The sequence below is a fragment of the Lycorma delicatula genome, chromosome 12 (genome assembly GCF_047948215.1).
Source record: "Lycorma delicatula isolate Av1 chromosome 12, ASM4794821v1, whole genome shotgun sequence".
Lineage (NCBI taxonomy): Eukaryota > Metazoa > Arthropoda > Insecta > Hemiptera > Fulgoridae > Lycorma > Lycorma delicatula.
Window position 1 is genome coordinate 69,896,225 of NC_134466.1, and position 19,122 is coordinate 69,915,346.

General features: G+C 28.9%; 1 protein-coding gene and 1 pseudogene across 2 annotated transcripts in view; one reads left to right on the forward strand and one right to left on the reverse strand.

Moving 5' to 3' along the window:
- Nucleotides 1-13,041, forward strand: part of LOC142333515 (presenilin-associated rhomboid-like protein, mitochondrial) — a 45,253-nt gene extending 32,212 nt beyond the window's left edge. The window contains exons 10-11 of one of the 2 annotated variants that reach the window (XR_012758622.1): nucleotides 5,870-5,954; nucleotides 12,829-13,041. The gene's annotated coding sequence lies outside the window, so the exon portion shown is untranslated. Of the gene's footprint in view, nucleotides 1-5,869; nucleotides 8,117-12,828 lie in introns of those variants that run through there. The other variant, XM_075380781.1, reaches the window with a different exon arrangement.
- LOC142333516 (glycine dehydrogenase (decarboxylating), mitochondrial-like) overlaps nucleotides 1,385-19,122 on the reverse strand; it is a 48,456-nt pseudogene continuing 30,718 nt past the window's right edge.

Here is a 19,122-nt window from a genome sequence, read left to right on the forward strand (position 1 = left end):
TTTTGAGACCACAGATACCGTATTCCACAAGAAATTACAGTTATAAAAAAATTCATGAAACTCCATAGCCAAATTGGAAGTGTGACACAGAGCATTCATCTTGCTGTAACCAATATTTTTGCTCTTTATTTCAAGCTAAGCTATAAGATTTGTAATTTATGAATAATTTTCTGCATCCCAATCCCATTGGGGAAGACACACCCACTTTGTGGCAATTCCAGTCGTCACACCACCCTCTCCATTTTGAGCCCTGAGGGGCTTTACCGGAGGTCATCTTTAGACCCTCTTACATCTCACAGTCATCAGTCGGGATGCCACCGATGCAAATTCCTCGGCAGACATTTACAACAGTAAAAATTATATCAGCCAACACCTTCGCTTTAGGCTTCTTTCGGACAGCTTCACTCTTTTTCCTACAATATCACCCTCTGAACTGCTAAGTGAGTCCGTGGAAGCGCGAACTCTGTGTCTAGTTCCAATTTTAATACCAATGCTTGTGACTAAATGCCTCAACCATCAACTAAGTAATGAGTCATTACAACGCTAAACTCATACCATTCAAAATGTGTTACATGTAATAACAAAATTCAGATTACATCCCATCGCCCATTATAAACATCATACCTGAAGACCGCCCCTTGGCAACACAGTGCCACACCTCATGGCTGCATGGACTACCATGCCCTCAGTAGCACAGTCAAGCCCCGCCAACAGTGGCTCCACCACCCAACTTTAACAACTATTGCTCTAAATTAACCGCATGACATTTACTTCATCACATTCATTCGCTCTCGGCAAGACAATACATATGTACCTTTACATACAGTCAAAAAAAATGAATGCAAACGTACATTTAAAATGTATGGAAAACTTACTATAACTGAAAAAATTTGTCATACATAACATTTAGTCATCTCAATATCATAAACTTCTAACTTTCAGACTAATACACATCATTCCACTTAACAGAGATAAATTACATGAATAAAATTTTTAATTAAAGCAAATGACCATTACAGTACACTATTAGACAAACTCCTACACAAATTTTATTATTAAAAACAAAATAAATTACAAAAAAGATAAATTCATTAAAATAATTTATGTTAACATCGCATTCAGAACTATAAAACAATATACAAATTATCAAACAATTTTGTTCTCCTGTGGTGTACAAATTTCGACTGCTGAGACTGAAATAAGTTTTACATTTGACAAAACAGATGGAGTATTTCATAATAAGAGCTCATTAAAACATTTCACTCCACCATTGAGTATACTTTCACAAACTGGCTTGTTGAAACAAATCTAAAATGCACAGGAATTCATAATTAAAAAGATCTTAAATAAACAATAAAGGACACAAATTAAATACACTTGTGAATAATCCAAAATATATATAATAATAAAAGAGGTTTTACAAAAACACAACTTAATATCTTACATAATTTTTGAGCATGTAATTAATAAAAAAAAATGTTACAAAATTAAGTTCAAACATCATTATTACTACAGCAATCAGCATCGACAGAGGCAGACTCTGTAGAAGCTTTTACCACCAAGAAAATACAACTTAGACTCGGATAAAATTTTTATAATTTTAACCTTAAATAAAGTACACTGAAATTGATTTGAAACATTTTTTAACATTTATGTTGTAAAAAGTTATAAATGGTAATTGATTGAATATTTACAATTTTTCTCACTTTTATAATTTTTCCATCTTGATATTCCATTCTCAAGCACTTATTTCTTTTTGAATAGTATCCCAATATTAAAAACTTGGTAATATTGGAGGGCAAGTGCATACAAGGTGTTTATCTCCATATATATCATCAATACGTCCAACTGTTGACCAGATTTTATTATCGGGTCAAACAAATTCCTGTACAGAATTTAAAATGAAATATGAATATACAAATATACAAAATATACAAAGTTATAATCTCTTTACTTTTAATTTTGCCACAACATACTTGTTAATAAGTTAATGTAATTTATTTATCTCTTGCTTTGGAGGTTTTATGGCATACCTTTTTTTTCAATTATTAAAAAGTTAGTTTTTCCACCATTTTGGGGGTGGAACAAAACACTTGATCTACAAAATTGATATTTATATATTTTATGCATTTTAGTAAACCTTACATTACCATGTTTGAACCAACTTGATACCTTACCCCGTTATTGTGTAATGATTATTACAAAATTTATATTTTGGCGACCATGTTGAGGTAAACCCAATGGCTAATTCATGTAACGAATGGCTGCATTTGTGTAATTTAGTAATCTAAAATCAAAATCCAAGAGAAATGTGTCCACACACATACATACATAATTGAATCTAATAACATACTGTACATTCATTGAAAATTACATCTCTAAATGGCCGGCCTCGGCCTCCATGGTGTGAGTGGTAGCATCTCAGCCTTTCATACAGAGGTCCTGGGTTCAGGCATGGCATTTATCATTTATCAGGGAATTTATCATTTCGTAACTCTTTGATAAGGTAAGAGAATTGTTCCCCCTCTGTTAATGTCTAATGCAGAGAAAACTAATAAATATTCAAGGAGACAGGTTGAAACAGTGAAAAATTAAATAAAAAATCATTATTGTAACTCCTTAAAGAATGACTTAGGTTTTGTACCAAATTAAGAATAATTTAATAACGACTTCAAAAACTGAAATTTGAACAAGTCAAAAAGTCATTTTGGTTTGTAGTATGATTTTTAAAGTTAGCTTTACTTTTTTTAAAAATTAAACCTGTAAACAATGTAGCTATATGAAAAAATAAACGATTTGCAAGAAATATAAAAGTAAGAAACTTCATCTCGATAAAAAAAAAGAAATCTGAAGTGGAGACCACATGACTTCCTTGTAAGCCTATTAAATTATATCTACACATTTTTTGCTGCATTTCATTTAAACTTATTTCATTTGAATGTAGATACAATCCTCCAATACTTTATATAAAGTGGACAGTTACAGAATTGCATTGTGGTGGACACCACACTGATCACATTTTTTTGTGATGTACATATCAGCACTTTATTTCAGTTTATATATTAATTTTGTTACACTCCACTCAAGTAGTTGTGTAGTGTAAGTGAGAACGTGTCAGATCTGTAACCATGGACACATCGGTTGGAATCTTGACTTCATTTACATTTTTTTTTTTATTTAATTATATTGATTTGCTAATAATAATTATTAGCCTGTGTAAAAATTTTTGAATTAAAATGAAAAGAATGTAAAGTTTTATTTCACTAATAACTTCCAATTTACTTTTAATGTTTTTTTTTTTGTTATTGAATTTTTATTGCAATTTGTTTTTACACTCAGAGGTTAACAATTATTAATAAATCAATATATTTAAATTAAAAAAAAAAGTTAAAAAAGAATAAATGTATATGAATTCAGATTTTAACCGATGTGCCTTCCCTTGTAAGATCCAAATATTTCATTAATTAAATTTTATTTGGCTATAACTGTGGAACCAATAAAATTAAGTACTACCTACAATATATCGTTGAAAAATTCTGAGGGCTTATAATACTCCAGTTAAGAAGGAGTCCAAAATACAAAACATTTGGATTTTTGGCTTTTTTTTTACACTTTTGGTTCAGTCGATTGCAATCAAAAGGCTAATTATTTTTGAGTTATCAAGATACATTCATGCTTTTTTACATACAGACGTCTCGCCGAAACTAGTTAAAATGGATTTAGGGATGATCAAAATGGATAATTCCGTTGAAATCTAAAAACCGAAATTTTTTGCAATCACAGTACTTTTCTTACTTCGTCCAAGGAAGTAAAAAGAGGAATGATAATGTAAGTAGACTGCTACCAACAATGAACAGGCATATCTGTTTGTGTTTGTCCATTAGAATTTGTAAAATGCAATGTGCCTATTTTCTGATAATCGAGTTGATTTTTGATAGAGCTATCCAGACTGACAACACTGATATCAAATGTAGAAGCAATATTCATTGTAATTCGACAGTCATTTTGAATAATTGTGTTAACCCTGTCAGTCATTTCCTGTGTTGCCGATGTTTTCAAACAACAAGAGTGAGGTTTATTCTCTATATGTTTCGACAGTCTTAAAAGAGTTACTCCATTTATAAATGCTTACATTTGTCAACATTTCCTTCACTGTAATATCTTTTAAGTCTTATGTAAATTTCTGACAGCTTCATATTTTGTTTTGTAAGAAATTTTGTAATAATAAACTTTTCCACTTACAACGAAATAACATATAACAGCTAAGTGCTGAACTGTTGGAATAGGTTAATGCTTGTTTCCAGCCATCAGATGTGCTACTACTTCAGCTTTTATTTCTTATATTTCGCACCAGATTCAATTTATAATTTAAATTTTAACACTCCTCATAATTAAATTTGTAATTACTTTGTATTATTGAAAGACATTACAAAAAGAAATTTACGGTGCTCTATTTTCTATGAGAAAGTTGTGTATTTTCCATGAGAAGTTTGATTATATATTTGAAGAATTTTAGTTCATCAAACAGCAGCCTGTTTGTCTGTTGGCTTTGTCATCTAGCGATATTTTCAAACATAAATGTTATTTATTTTCAGTAACTATATAAAAAGGTAGTTGTATTTAAAATTACATTTTTATTACACCCACATGCATATATATATATATAAAACACAGCTAGCTAAAATATTAATAAGAATTTCGTTATCTAATCGTACAGTAAGTGTTGTGAATGTTTAATTACAATAATTTTTAAATTAAAATATTTTTTTTCCTATGAGTAAGTAAAAATATACCATTGGAAATGCTGCTTGTATCCTGCTATAAGGTCGATTCCATTCATCAGCCATAACTTGTTCTTGTGTGTGCGGTGATAGTTTTAAAAGATTTAGATTTATATCCATTTGTTTATTTTCTATTGCAGCAATTTCTTCTCTGATACCTATTAAAACAAACATCTTATTTAAACAACTACATTCTCTAGTATTAAATCTGGTACAACTTTACTTAAAAATTTGTGGGAATATATAATATTAAAAAAAAAAAAAACACAAAATGATAATTGAAATCAACTCCCATGACATGTTTGCTAATAAATGTGAACTGAGGAATGCATACCAATAATGTCAACATGTTATTATTGCAGTTTAAATCAATGTAAGATTAAATTTATTTTTTATAAATTAATGTTAACATTAAATATGATGTTTGTGCAAACGTGTATATATAATTAGATCACAATGCAGGGCAAAAAAAAAATGTAAATTTCTACTCATTCATTAAAAAAAAAAAAAAATTATTTGATTATAGTTGCACGATAGCTTTAATAATAGTAAAAGACAAAATAATAAATATATTTAATTTTTTAAATTATCCACTCAGTTAAGAAACACTTCTGATATATTGAGAAACTGTAAAAGATGAGTTTTTTACTTTTGATAAGCAACAAAATGGTTGCTTAGATGGATGGTTGGATAACCATTTTTATCCTATTAAAAATTTAAAGGCTATATTCTGTCGCCAAATGGCTTCAACAATGCATGGTACCTTAAAATCTTGTGGTAGTCCTGAAAAGTGCCATTTGAGATTTTTGGAATGATGGCCCTGATAGGGGTCTTTTGTGAGATAGCCTGAGGAAAAGCTGGTCTCCAGCAATTTCGGCTCAAATGTAGTCGGAGAATTGCAGCTTGCCCGAGCTCTTCCCTCAGCAGCAGTGATGGCCCCCCGGCCCCACACAGCCTCAAAGTGTCGGTCATCTTCCACTGAGGCGGTTCTCCCAGAGCAATCCCATGCTGGGTCCGACAGCCAGCAAACTTCTTTCTTCTTCTCCAGGCGGTGGTTGATGATGAATTGAAAATTCGTTCTTTTATAGGTGCCTGCGAGTGATGGGACTGCTGTGGTGGGAGAGTTGCACAGTCGGCTACTTGGTGAAGAATGAGTGGCACTTGTGCAGGCACGTAGGTATACTGTACTCCCACTGACATCTGAATGCCTAGCATTGCAGTCACTGTTTTGAAGTTTGACAACAGTACATTAACAACAGATTGAACAGCTTGTAATTTGTAAGCTAGAGTTTGAATGATTATTATATAATGAATGAAAAGCAGCTTCAGATCAATAAATGGCCCTCATTTTCACAAATAAAGGGTCTGATTAAGTAGTATCCCATCAAAAAATATGTAATTTTTGTTTATTTTTAAATTAGAAACAATTAATACATAAAAATATTAAGTGTATATGAGATAATAATAAAGTAAAAAAATCAATGGAAATTAAAATAAAATTTAGAAGGCATCAATTGAAATTTTTTTAAATAATTAATGAGTTATTAATGAAAGCATATTTTGATTTCTGTTTCTTGAAGTACTGTGCTGCATAGAGGAAAATGTTTGGTTTGGTTGATATGGATATTGTTATTTTTGTTAGAAATAATAAGACTTCTTTATTTAGCAAAGATAGTATTAACATAAATATATCAAAATTAATATTTTTATTTATTAATTATCGGTCCTTTTGTTTATACATATGGGTACCAGCAAGCAATCTGATAGTCATGTATTTTCTGTAATTTTGTTCTTACACTAGAGGCCCAAGATAATCATTATGGTTTCAATTTGTTGGGCTGAAAATCAATTTCATTATTTTATGAGATATAATTTTCAACAAAACATATAAAAATTTTATTCATCAGGCAACAGTAATTAAACTATTACCAAGTGATCAGATAGATTTTATGAGAAATAGAAGACTGGGCAAATTGAACTGAAGGGTATTTTAGGTCTAATTAATTTGGCTTTTCATGTAACCTCAACATAAACACAATCAACAGGCGCAAAAGCTTTGCTACTCTACTGAGCCCAAGTAGAGAAATAGCTGGCCTCCAGGCTACTAGAAGGCACCACAAGAAACTTGAAACAGAAACAGCTACTTGAAGGAACCAACGTAGTGACCAGTGTTTAACATTCATCCAAGGAAGAAGAGAAGGAATAAAGAACGATTGAAAAAGAAAGATAGAGAGGCTTTTTTAAATTAGGGGTATTAAACCAAAATATCATAAAGTGAAACGGATTCTTATAATACAAGGGACAATCAGAAAGTAAGTTACAACCCCCTCTATGAAACAAATACATATTTATAAAACTTTTCTTTTTTTTTTGAATAAAAAACTACATATTTTTATCTATTTTTTGGCATAATCACCAAAACCACACTTCTCATTTGAATTTTTGCAGTAACTCTACGTTACATAAGGTGAATGAGAAGTAATATTGTCGTGAAGAAAACCTACCCCACCGCTCAATCTTCCGGTCTTTGATCTTTAATGGCTTTACACAATTTTTTTAGTCTCATAGTAAGATCAGCATTCATTGTTCCTCGAGACATAAATTTACTGTAAACAACTCCCTCAGAATCGAATGTTGATGTTTGTGGTTGTCGGTCTAACAGATGTGGCACCCATCATGCACACATCTTATGGTAACCAAGCTAAATAATTGCAAACACAGGACCGTAACTGATGTTAAGTTCACTTATAATCTCTCTAATTTTAATGCACCGGTTACTCAAAATCATTGCATTCACATGTTACCCATCGTGCTTACAGTTGAAGGACGCCCAGCACACAGTTCGTCACTCACATTTATTCTTACATTTCTGAACATTTGGCACCATTTTGTGATCATGGGGTGTGACAGTGCATTCTCTTCGTATACCTCGACAATTTGGCAATGAATTTCACAACTGTAATTTTTTGCCCACAAAAATCATACTAATGGACGAAACCTCTAGAGGACACGCCATATTGACAATGATACTACACACATACCGAATGTCATACAGAATTGCTGCTAGGGGAGTGTAAAGACAACAACATAACCAGTGCTGCCACCGTAAGACATTAATATACCCCTTTAATTCAAGAACAGCAAGGGTGTAACTTATTTTTTGATCTACTTCTCTTATACCATACTTAAGTAATATAATTACTATCCAGGTTTCACGCTTAAAACTTGTACTATTAAGGAAGGTTTAATTTTGTAAATCAAATCTTATATAAGATATTCAAATATTTCTTATATGAAAAAAAATTATTTATCAGAAATGCTGTATTTACCGATGAGTGCGCAACAGAATCTGTCCAATTCTTCTTTGTCTTCAGATTCAGTCGGTTCAATCATAAGAGTACCAGGAACTGGCCATGACATAGTCGGTGCATGAAATCCTAAAAATAAAAAAACATTAAATGTTAATTTTAATAATTATTTAAGATGTTTAAGAATGTAAACCTACAATAATTTATATAATAATTCTATTAAACAAGGCCTGTTGGTATGATTATACAATAATAATAATAATTTATAAAAACCTCTTACCTACAACTTTCCTTTAAAAGTTGTTGATAAGTGATTTTTATAAATTATTATTATTTAATAGTTTATATCAAGAAAAATGCAGAAACAACACAGGAACAATGGAAAAAGCTTATAAAATAGTGTGTAAGGTTTGGACAATAGATGTTTTGAAGCCATTACCCTTGAATGAACAAGGGATACGATTCAGCTGCAGTTACATCAGAATAAGCCCTAGGCCTGACATTATAGATACTACTGAAGGCCAGCTACAGAGAGTGTGCAATAACATTCAATGAATATGTGCGGTAACATTTGAGCATATGAGCGAAATTGTAACAGTAATCTGTTTTGCAATCGATTACAAGAAGCTGTTCACCAAGTACAGAAGACATTATTTGTTTATAAAAATAAGTCACTTTCTTATGTAAATAGTAAAAGTAAAATATCTTTGTATAAAGTTTATTGGAGTCTGTAACTGTAATCTCGCTGCAACCTCACTTTTTAGTTTTGTATGCATTTTTATTAATTATTGTAAATTTCATAGATAATCAGAATTATTGTTTGTGAAATATAATTTATCTATTTTGTAAGTAGTAAGATACTTAAGAGTAAATAAATTGCATTTGTAAGAATTTTAATATGTGTAATCCTCTAATATCTTTATCAAACTGGTAGCATGCAACAGCATGATATATATTTTTTTCATTTGTAAATAGCTTACAACTCATAAATTTCATTAACAGAATATGTTCTTTTGAAAAAAATATTTAAAAATTATTTTCATATAAAGCAAATTATTCCCATACTGTAATAAAAAATAATGTAACTGTTGAAATCAAACATAAATCAGTATTGTTGCTTCAAACGAATATTTTCAATTCATTAAATATAACAATAATTTTCACTAAATCATTAGTTCTTCAGAATTTTTACTCCTGCCTTTTTAAATATTTGCAAACAAAAACTATATTACACGATTTGTATTTCCTAAACTTATAATACAATTTAAGCCAGATCGATTGTAGCGGATGATAGAAAAGCCTTACACCAACACAGCCTGTCCTTAAAAATGTAGGTAAAAATTTTTTGATCATTGTGATTAAGAGAATATGCAATAGCCCTATTATAATAATAAAATATAAAAACAGTACTTTCTAGACATAGAAATACAAAAAGATTAGCAATCATTATAAAATAAGAAGATAAAAATGAAAAAAAGTGACTGGCTTTTCAAAATAAAAAGCAAACTTCCTTGATTCACTCATACCAGATTTAAATCTAAAAGCCTGTATAGTTTCAGTTGTACTAATACTTATTTCATTATTATTGAATTTTGACAATACAAAAGAAAAAACTATAAAAATATGTTTTCTTCAGTAGCTCTCTATGTCATGAAGAGCATATTCTTGTATCATCATTTTTTTGTTTCACCTAACAGTTAAGTGCTATAATGTAATATGTTTTATTTTATGCTATTTTAAATGTTCTAAAAAGTGTTCGATACAAATGAGTTGTAATGCTGCAGACCACTTATAATACAGAAAAAAATATATTTCATTCATGCCTTACCATAATCCATAAGTCGTTTAGCAATACCTACAGCCTCAATGTTGGCAGTTTTTTTGAATTCTCTAACATCAATAATGAATTCATGTGCTACTAAACCACTTTTAGGACTGCGATAGACAGTTTTGTAATATTCTTTTAACTGATTACTCATATAATTTGCATTTAAAATTGCAACTTGTGTTGCTTTACGAAGACCTTTTTGCACCCATCATCTGAAAAAAGTAGTGAAAAATAATATAAAAGTATAAATCAATATTAATTAATGAAAAAATAATACAATAACATAAGAGAACTCATGAAATTGAGGTATTATTTCAATAATTACAGCATCTTCAGTCTTGATCTAAATAATTATCATCATCATTATTATTACCACTATGCTGATCTCCATGAAAGTCCTGCATTCATCACCATAGAGGCCCTGCATTCTAATCCTAGTCAGGCCTGACATTTTTCATATGCTACAAAATTCATCTTTCATTAGTACTGTAACTGTAATTATAATTAGGCTGTTTGCTAAAATAAATAAATTTTAGGTGTCATAAATGAAATGGGTGCGGGCAAAACTTGACATGAGTTTCAAGTTTCTCCCAAAAATGTCACTCTCCAAAAAAAAATACCATACATAGCTTACTACTAAGGAAAGTGAGGAATGAAGTGATTTTCCACTGCCTTCTCTTCAAGCCAAATAAATAAGGCATATCGATACACTAAGTCCATCAAACTGCTACCGATATTCAAATGACTACTAATGACTCCTTCACTCTGTTTACTACATGAACTTGGTGTACAGTTATCATTATTTTCAGAGAAAACAACTCTTATGGGTGCCTTTATACCTCTAGTGCTTTACATATGTCTCCACCATAAAAAAGACAGGAATTGTTACTGTCTCTCTTTCAACTCTGAACAGGGAATTATTATTATTACTATGAATGAAGTAAAAACAAAAAAGACATGTTTTTTTTTTTAATTTAAAAATTTGTCTGATTTTTTTCCATTTAATAATTAATATATTACAATCAGGTACAAAGAGCTTCAAGTTTATTATTTTCTTTGAATTGGAAAATATAATTAACAAAAGGAATATTCCATTTGAAAACGTCTTTAAATTCGTAAATGAAACTTCAAAGAAATTACATATTGTATTTTTCAAATACTTATATTGAAAAGATACATTCATACACAGCCGTAATAGCAAAATAGTTCAAAGTAAAAATATGAATAGAGATTAAAGCGCATAAGGTAAATTATGTATGTAGGTAGATAGATATAAAGCATCTTGAGTAATTGCCTCTGAACTGAAGAAAATTAACTGCTTATTTTAAATGTGGTTAGCTGTTTTTTCTTTTTAATATATAGATCATATATAAATGATGAGGTTTCATACTCCTGACAACAATTATAATTTTCTGATGTACATTTTTTGGAGAGTAACAGATTTAGATTTTGTTATCAATGTTTGCATGTTTTCTATATTTGAAAATTTGTCTATTTTCCCTAATGTGATCAGCATAATTAGATTTTTTTAATTATATTATTTATAAAATTTTAATTGTTTTTGAAAATATTGGGCTTTTTTAATTTCCATTTCTCATTTCTGTATAGAATTTTTTTCTTTCCACATTGTACTATAAAGCAGGTGTTTACCTATATAAGTATTAAAATTAGATTTATTATTAATTATTTTACTTTTTTAATGTTTTGTTTTAGAGGAATCATATATAATTAGTTAATCTTTTTGAAAAATTTATGTTGTGTTGGTTTTAATTTAAATGAATATAAAAGTAATATTTTTATATTACTTTAAAGTTAATTTATTTATTTTATTAAATTCTTTATATATATATATATTTTTAACAGTATGAATAATTGATTACCTTAATGTAAGCCCATGATATTGGTAAAATTGCAGATGAGCCGAAAGGTGCAGCACTTACTGCACCAAAACTTTGTGATTTCTCTTCCCCAGTTAAATCAATAACAGGATGATTGGGTAGAAATGGGGCTAAATGAGCTTTACTAAAAAAAAAAAAAAATTGCATAAAATTATTTAATAAATCTGTGTAATGCATGGACTATTACTGCACTACATGCATTGGTATGAGTATGTATTCTACAGTGAATTAAATTTTAGTTACTAACCCAGTATTACAATCATATTTGTTAGTAAATTACAATTTCAATCACTTACACTGCAATAGGTCCCATACCAGGACCTCCTCCACCATGAGGTATACAAAATGTTTTATGCAAATTAAGATGAGATACATCCGATCCATAATCGCCTGGTCTACAAAGACCTACCTGTGCATTCATATTAGCTCCATCTAGATATACCTATAAAACAGATCAGTAAATATTTAATTAGACAAATTATTCAATAAAATAGAATCAGGAAGTGGCTAATATCATAATATCTTATAATAAAACCTGCATTTAACAGCATGTGAAAATACTTTCCTAATATATTACTGCAAAAGAAAAAGGTTGTTTATAAAGAAATATATCTTAAAAACCACTCAGTGGAATAAATTAAGTTTTATATTATATTAAACCTTGTTCTTTTTTGTATTATTATTGAGAGTTTCAATTATTTGAATAAAACTTGTACAAATTAAACATAAAATGTACCAATTTTTTGACTATTTTTCCAGGTAAAGTGATTTCAAATTTCATTAAGAGGTTATGCAACAAATTATTGTTTAAGCATATTTAAGAACAAAGTTTTTATTTATCTACTGTTTAAGTGTTAACATTTTTTTCTGGTAAACAATTTCAATGTGCCATTACAAAAACTACTATTTTAGTACTTCTTAATAAATTTACTTTGTAAAATGTTTAGATTAATTTTTAAACTGAATTATCTATTTTAACATGACTGTGTATATAACTACTTTCATAATTTCAGTTAACAATGGGGTGAATAAAAGGTGTGAAAGAAAGAAAAATTAAAATAAAACTGCTGATAATCTTGGCCATCTGGCAGAGAATAACAAACATTATTGTTTCATAGTACTGCTCAGCAAAACAACTGTACCGTTAAATATAAGGTCTACACCTAGAATATGACTGTACTATAAACAGAATTATTTATGGTAAACTGAACTACCAGTATATTTGCAAATTATTATTTTATTATATGTAAGTGGGTTTCCTTAAATCATCCTTTTCCTTATCCTTTTCATTAATGGTCCATTACGTGAAGGTCTGAGCTCCTAGTTAAGATGTTATAACCTTTGGACCAACTATGTAGATGTACTGGAACTATGGCTCTGTTTCCTATCTGATAGCCAAAATTTAGCCCAATGGTTATAGTATTATTGAGTAAAGCTCAGCCTTCTAAGAATTGTGTCCTAACTGCTTCAATATGGATTTGTTAATTGTAGTACCATCTGCAGCATTAAATGGCAATAAGTTTCACATAATAGCCCTAAAAAAAAATAATTTGGAGAAAAATCAATATATTTTTTAAAAAAATAGGAATTTTTAATCTGTTTAAAACACATAAAAACAAAAATATTGTTTCTTCATGCTGACCGACAAAAACCAGTTATCCATTTAATAAAAACTTCATTACTATGCATAAATAGATGTATTTGTTTTATGTGTTCACAATTAATGTCCTTTATACATATCTTTAATTTTCTATACATCTAATTCTCAACTCGATAAAGTTTGTAAACGGTAAGTCTTTTAATTAAATGATATATATAAAACCTAACCTGTCCTCCGAAATTACGAACCATTTCACAAATTTCAGCTACATTATCTTCAAACACACCAAATGTAGATGGATATGTGATCATAATACAGGAAACTCGTTTGTTAAATTTTTCCAGCTGTAAATGAAAAGAAAAATTGTAAAATAATTAGATTATTCAAAATTTAAAAAATATTATTGTTAATAGAGTTCTAGAAAATCAATTAGTTTTATCAAAAAATGTTGTTTAGGAAATATATTTACACATTCATATTTGTGTATACATACAATACTCATATTAATCTTTGCATAACTGTAACAAATAAATATTTAAAATACCTTCCATTTAAATTATATAAATACTACGTTAGATTATATTGTTTGTCATCACCTAGACAAAATATTGAAGTAGAATAAAAAAAAAAATTCAAGTATTTTCTTTAATATAAAGAATTATTCTTTTATATATAAAGGCTGTCAAGAAAGTTTACTGTAATGATGTGGAATTTTTACTTGAAGCTTTTGAACATATGCGCCATTCTGATCAATGACGTCTTTTTACAGACTCCTCAAAGCCTAGTTTGAAAACAGTCCTTCTTCATGTTCGAAATAGTATCCTCTCAATTTCTTTAGCTCATATGAAGAAGTCATAAGAAAATATGAAACTTGTGTCGGTAATGATTCAGTATTAGAAACATTTGTGGAGACCTGAAAGCGATAGCGGTGTTCCTTGGGTATCCTAAATTCTGCTGCTTCTAGATTTTATAAACAGATGAAAAGAAATTGATTCCTTAAATTCATTACCTTAGTTCTGAATTTCATGAAATAGGTGTTTCTGTTGCAAGAAAATATCCATTCTTAAATTAGCTGAGATTTTTTAAAAAGAAAAGAGTTATGAAATACATCATTTCATCATTCAAATCACCCAGTGATGTTATTTTAAAAATGTTATCTCCACATTTATAAATTGCATTAAAAGAGAAGCAATCCAAAAATGTGATAATATTCATCAAACTGTGATGAGTGAATCAAACGTAATTAAAAAAAGAGTGCTTTCTTTAAGATTTTTTGAGTACAGTGAAATCTCCAAAGAGATTACATTGCTAGAAAATATGTCTTGTGTTTGGACACATTCACAGTTCGGCGGGCTTGTAAAAAACCATTTTATTAGTGTACTAATTAATGATGAAACTAATGAACTCATTTACGACACATTTATCATCATTACACTACATTCTAAAAAGAAATTATATGACAAATTAGCTTACAAATGAGACAATATATCTACAATTTATGCATAATATGAAACAGTACAGCAGACCAAAGCAGCAAACAACAGTAAGTGTTAAAATTTTTTAATATGATGTTTGCTTAAAATTCAAGAAACAATGGGCCAAGCTAAATGATCCTTTTATCAATGGTATTATTGATTTAAGGATCATTCTAAGCATAAATTTATCCAGGTAACTCTAGAACTGGGGAATGAGCAAATCATAAATAGTGAGCATGTCATTTTAATGACACTTTCATATAGTAGAATTTTGAGAAGCTGACTAAATCGCATTATGTAACAACATAGCCATAATTAGCAAGTAAAATCTTCAAAAAAGAGACTAAATTTTATTTCGGTATCTCGTTTATTCAAATCAAGTAACCTTTTCTCAAGATATCAGCAACATAATAAAAAATGATATTGTACCACAATTTTCATAGGTAGGTGAATGAATAATTCATTGAAGTGAGTGCTATCTACATACTGTAAGAATAATTAAAGTTATGTCTACTAATAATTTTTCTAAGGTGTATTTTATTCGATATTATCTTTACATTCCACACAAAACTAAAAGAAATAAGGCTTTTGCTGTAATGGCTTAATTTATTTTGATTTATGCCCATTACCTCAATTTTTGTCAGTTATATTATTTATACAAGTGCCACATGAATGGCATTACTTGTATTAACAAATTCAATAATATTCATTATTTGACATATAAGCTGATGAATATTGAAGGCTTCGTTAATGTATTTGCATTCTTAACAATGTACATGGTTGAAATCCTCTGTTTCACAATATCTTCTATTTCTTCATTTAAAATATTTACCAACACAGGCTATTCATCTCAACAAAAAAAATAGAATTTCTACCATTTACTCACTCAAGATGTACTGTTCTAAATAGGATAAAAAGTAAACCTGTACTCTTTTAAATTTTAAATGAGGATTTCTTCCCTATGTTGCAGGAGGTATTTTTGTTATTTACATGCTGTGTATATGTTTAAGTAACCATTTTTTGGGGACAAGGAATTAAAAGATTAAAAATTGAAACAATTTCCACACAAATATTTTTTTTTAGAATTTTAGCTGCAGGTTTTTTCTACTTAATAAATCTGTTATCCAGAGGGAAACCAGGAAGTCTCATTTTGTAATAGAAGTACCACAGACAAAAAACAGTTTCTCAAAAGAACAGACAAAAGGAGAGAAGATTTCAGGAATAACATAGAAGGGGATGAGTATTCTTCTCTCCTAGCCAACACACACACACAAGAACTGTTTTTATGTTCATAGGGGGCTAAAGTTTATAAAATAAATTTAAAATTATTTCAGTTATGAAATTTGATCACCATTAAAAATTAATCTTCTGAAAATAATAGATTAGGAATGAGGGACCTGGCAATGATTTAAAGTAACAATGATATAACATAAATAAAAATATAACCTTTTCTTTTAATTGTTCTATTTCAATACTGCCATCTTTGGAAACAGATATGGGTTCAACAGTCATGCCAGCCATTTGTGCAGACGCAGGATTTGTACCGTGAGCTGAAACTGGTATTAAACAGACATCACGCTGAGTTCCACCAAGTGATGCAAGATATGTCTGAATAGCTCTAAGACCAGCATATTCACCCTGGGCACCACTATAAACAAAAATTATAAAACAAAATATATCTAAATATACTTTGAAAACTAAAATAATTCATTTGACCTTTAAAATTAAAAATAACATCATAGGTGTGGTAAAAATTAAATAAGGCTTTCTTTCTCTGTTTGTGACACAAGGGAAATTTTAAACATTGCCTAATTCATTATAGTACATTAAAAATAGACCAAAAAGAGATTGTACGGAAATAATTAGGAGACATTGACTTTTCTCTTTTAAAAGTATAGTTTTAATATTTATTAAGAATTTAGAGGTTATTAAGATTCTCTGCAGACTCCTAATCAATATGTAGTTCAAAGAAGTTGAAAGAGTGAGCAGTAAACGGAGGCAAAATGAGATCTTTTTGCAAATATTTCAAAGATTATTGATTTTACAAACAAAAAAAATATGTTAATAAAACTTTTCTTAAAAATTAAAAAATTCAGTTTTCTGCTCTTTCATCCAAAATTTTACCTGAACCTACTATTAGAATAGAATTATTCAGATTATTTCAAAAACTTTAATTAAAAATACAGTTTGTGTATTGTCAATGACGATACAAGATATTTGACAAAGGAAAGTAATAAGAGATATATGTCAAGTCTCATTTGTCAAAGACAATATCATGTTGTAAAGTGCAGGATTGTAATGAAGTTCTCATCTACCATATGAGTACAATATTTAATTTGAAAAGGAAATGAATTAATTTTGATGAAAAATATTCAAAGGTAATTGGAGACCAATAGAATTAAAAGTAATACTTTGAAAAAAAAGAGTTACACAAATACTGAAGCATTCAATTCACAAAGTTGTCAAATTTTATAAAACTAATAAAATAACAGTTAAAATTATTTTTTAATATTCCTTTTTTCCAATAAACTGTAACACATTTATCCTACAAGTAATACTAAAAAGAATTTGAGATTTGACAACTCAAATATAACACTACAACTCTCAAAACATCTTTGAACATTGGAATCCTTGCTTAAAAATGTTATTTCTGAATATTTTATCCTACTATCAAAAGAGCAATACTGCTCCTTTTATTCAGAGTATTTCTTCATTGCATCTGGTTTAATTTGCAAGGAAATAGTCAGATTCAACCCTGAATATGGTTTAGTGTTTGTTTTCTTAAATAAAAATGAACAACACATACATAATAATATTCTATTATTATAAATAATAGTCAATTCTTTTTTTAGATAAAAATAAGTGCTAAATATTCCAAAATTATATTAAAATAAATTAGGATTAAAAAATTTCCCTAAAAAACATTTAGTCCTTTATCTTTTACTTTCCTGTCTAGAAAGTGCTATAGCAGAGCTGTAGTTCTAGAAAGTAAAGTACTGTAATCAGTCCAATTTGGGCATATGCAGTTTTCACTGGATCTTAACATTTTGATACCTAAGGAACCTAAAAAACCAGATAGAAATTTTTCAGACGTTAATTTTTGTGTGTTTGGTGTTGGCCTCTAAATCAACAAATCACCATTATATCTCCAGTACTACTGGACCAAAACTTGGTCAAAATTTCAACTTTTAATAATATATAAATAATTCATTTAATATTTCAAGTATATTAAACATTTAATTTATTCATACATAAGTATTTTCAAATATAATATGGAATTTGACAATAACATCAACTTATGACTTTAATTATTTAAAATCAGCACCGAACTTCATCTGTTCGTACAACTGGTGTGTTAAGCCTTTTGGCTACACCAGTCTGCCGACAGTACAAGCAAAATTTGCTCTATGTAAGTTTTGAAATTAGATTAGTTTAGGTAGTGTCGACCGTCGCCGCTAGTATCGCCACACCCGCGCAAATTAAATACGTTTTGCGTGCGCACTTTAATTAGAATCATTGAATTAAATAAATAAAAAAAATATTATATTTAAATAAAATAATAAATATTTTAAATTTTACTGTAAGTGTAAGTCGTGTATCAGAAACCTGTGTTGTCAGATTTTTTTTTTTAGTTTTATAACACTTCAGTAATTATGTTTTTAGATTTGCTTTATTTTAGTAAAATAGATTTTATTTATTAGGTCTATTAATTTAGATTATTAAATTTATTAATTTTTTAATGTAATAATCTATAGGAATACATAAGAGTAAGTATAGAGGAAAAAATACATATGAATTAATTAACAAATTAATTAATTTGAAATTAAAATATAAGACTAAAAACAATGATTTGCATGTTGAACATTCAAGGCATTCTAATCTGAGAAAACTGGTCTTAATCTTAATTTATACACAGAAATTTTACGTGTTAGGTTGAAAGGATATTTTATCATAGCCAGTTATTTCACAAAGATCCTTTTCTAATTCAGTAAACATAAGCTGATAACCTTGAGCTTGTTCTTTTGGTACAAATGGATGTAAATCAGTAAATTCCTTAAAACTGCAAGGCATCATTTCAGTAGTACTATTCAGTTTCATTGTGCATGAACCCTGTATAAAAGATTAAAAAATGCTTTTATTAACATAAATCATGCATTTAAAACACAAGTTGACATCTTTGTTAAATCCATGAATCACATGAAGGGGAGTAATTTTAGAACTGTACCTTTTTT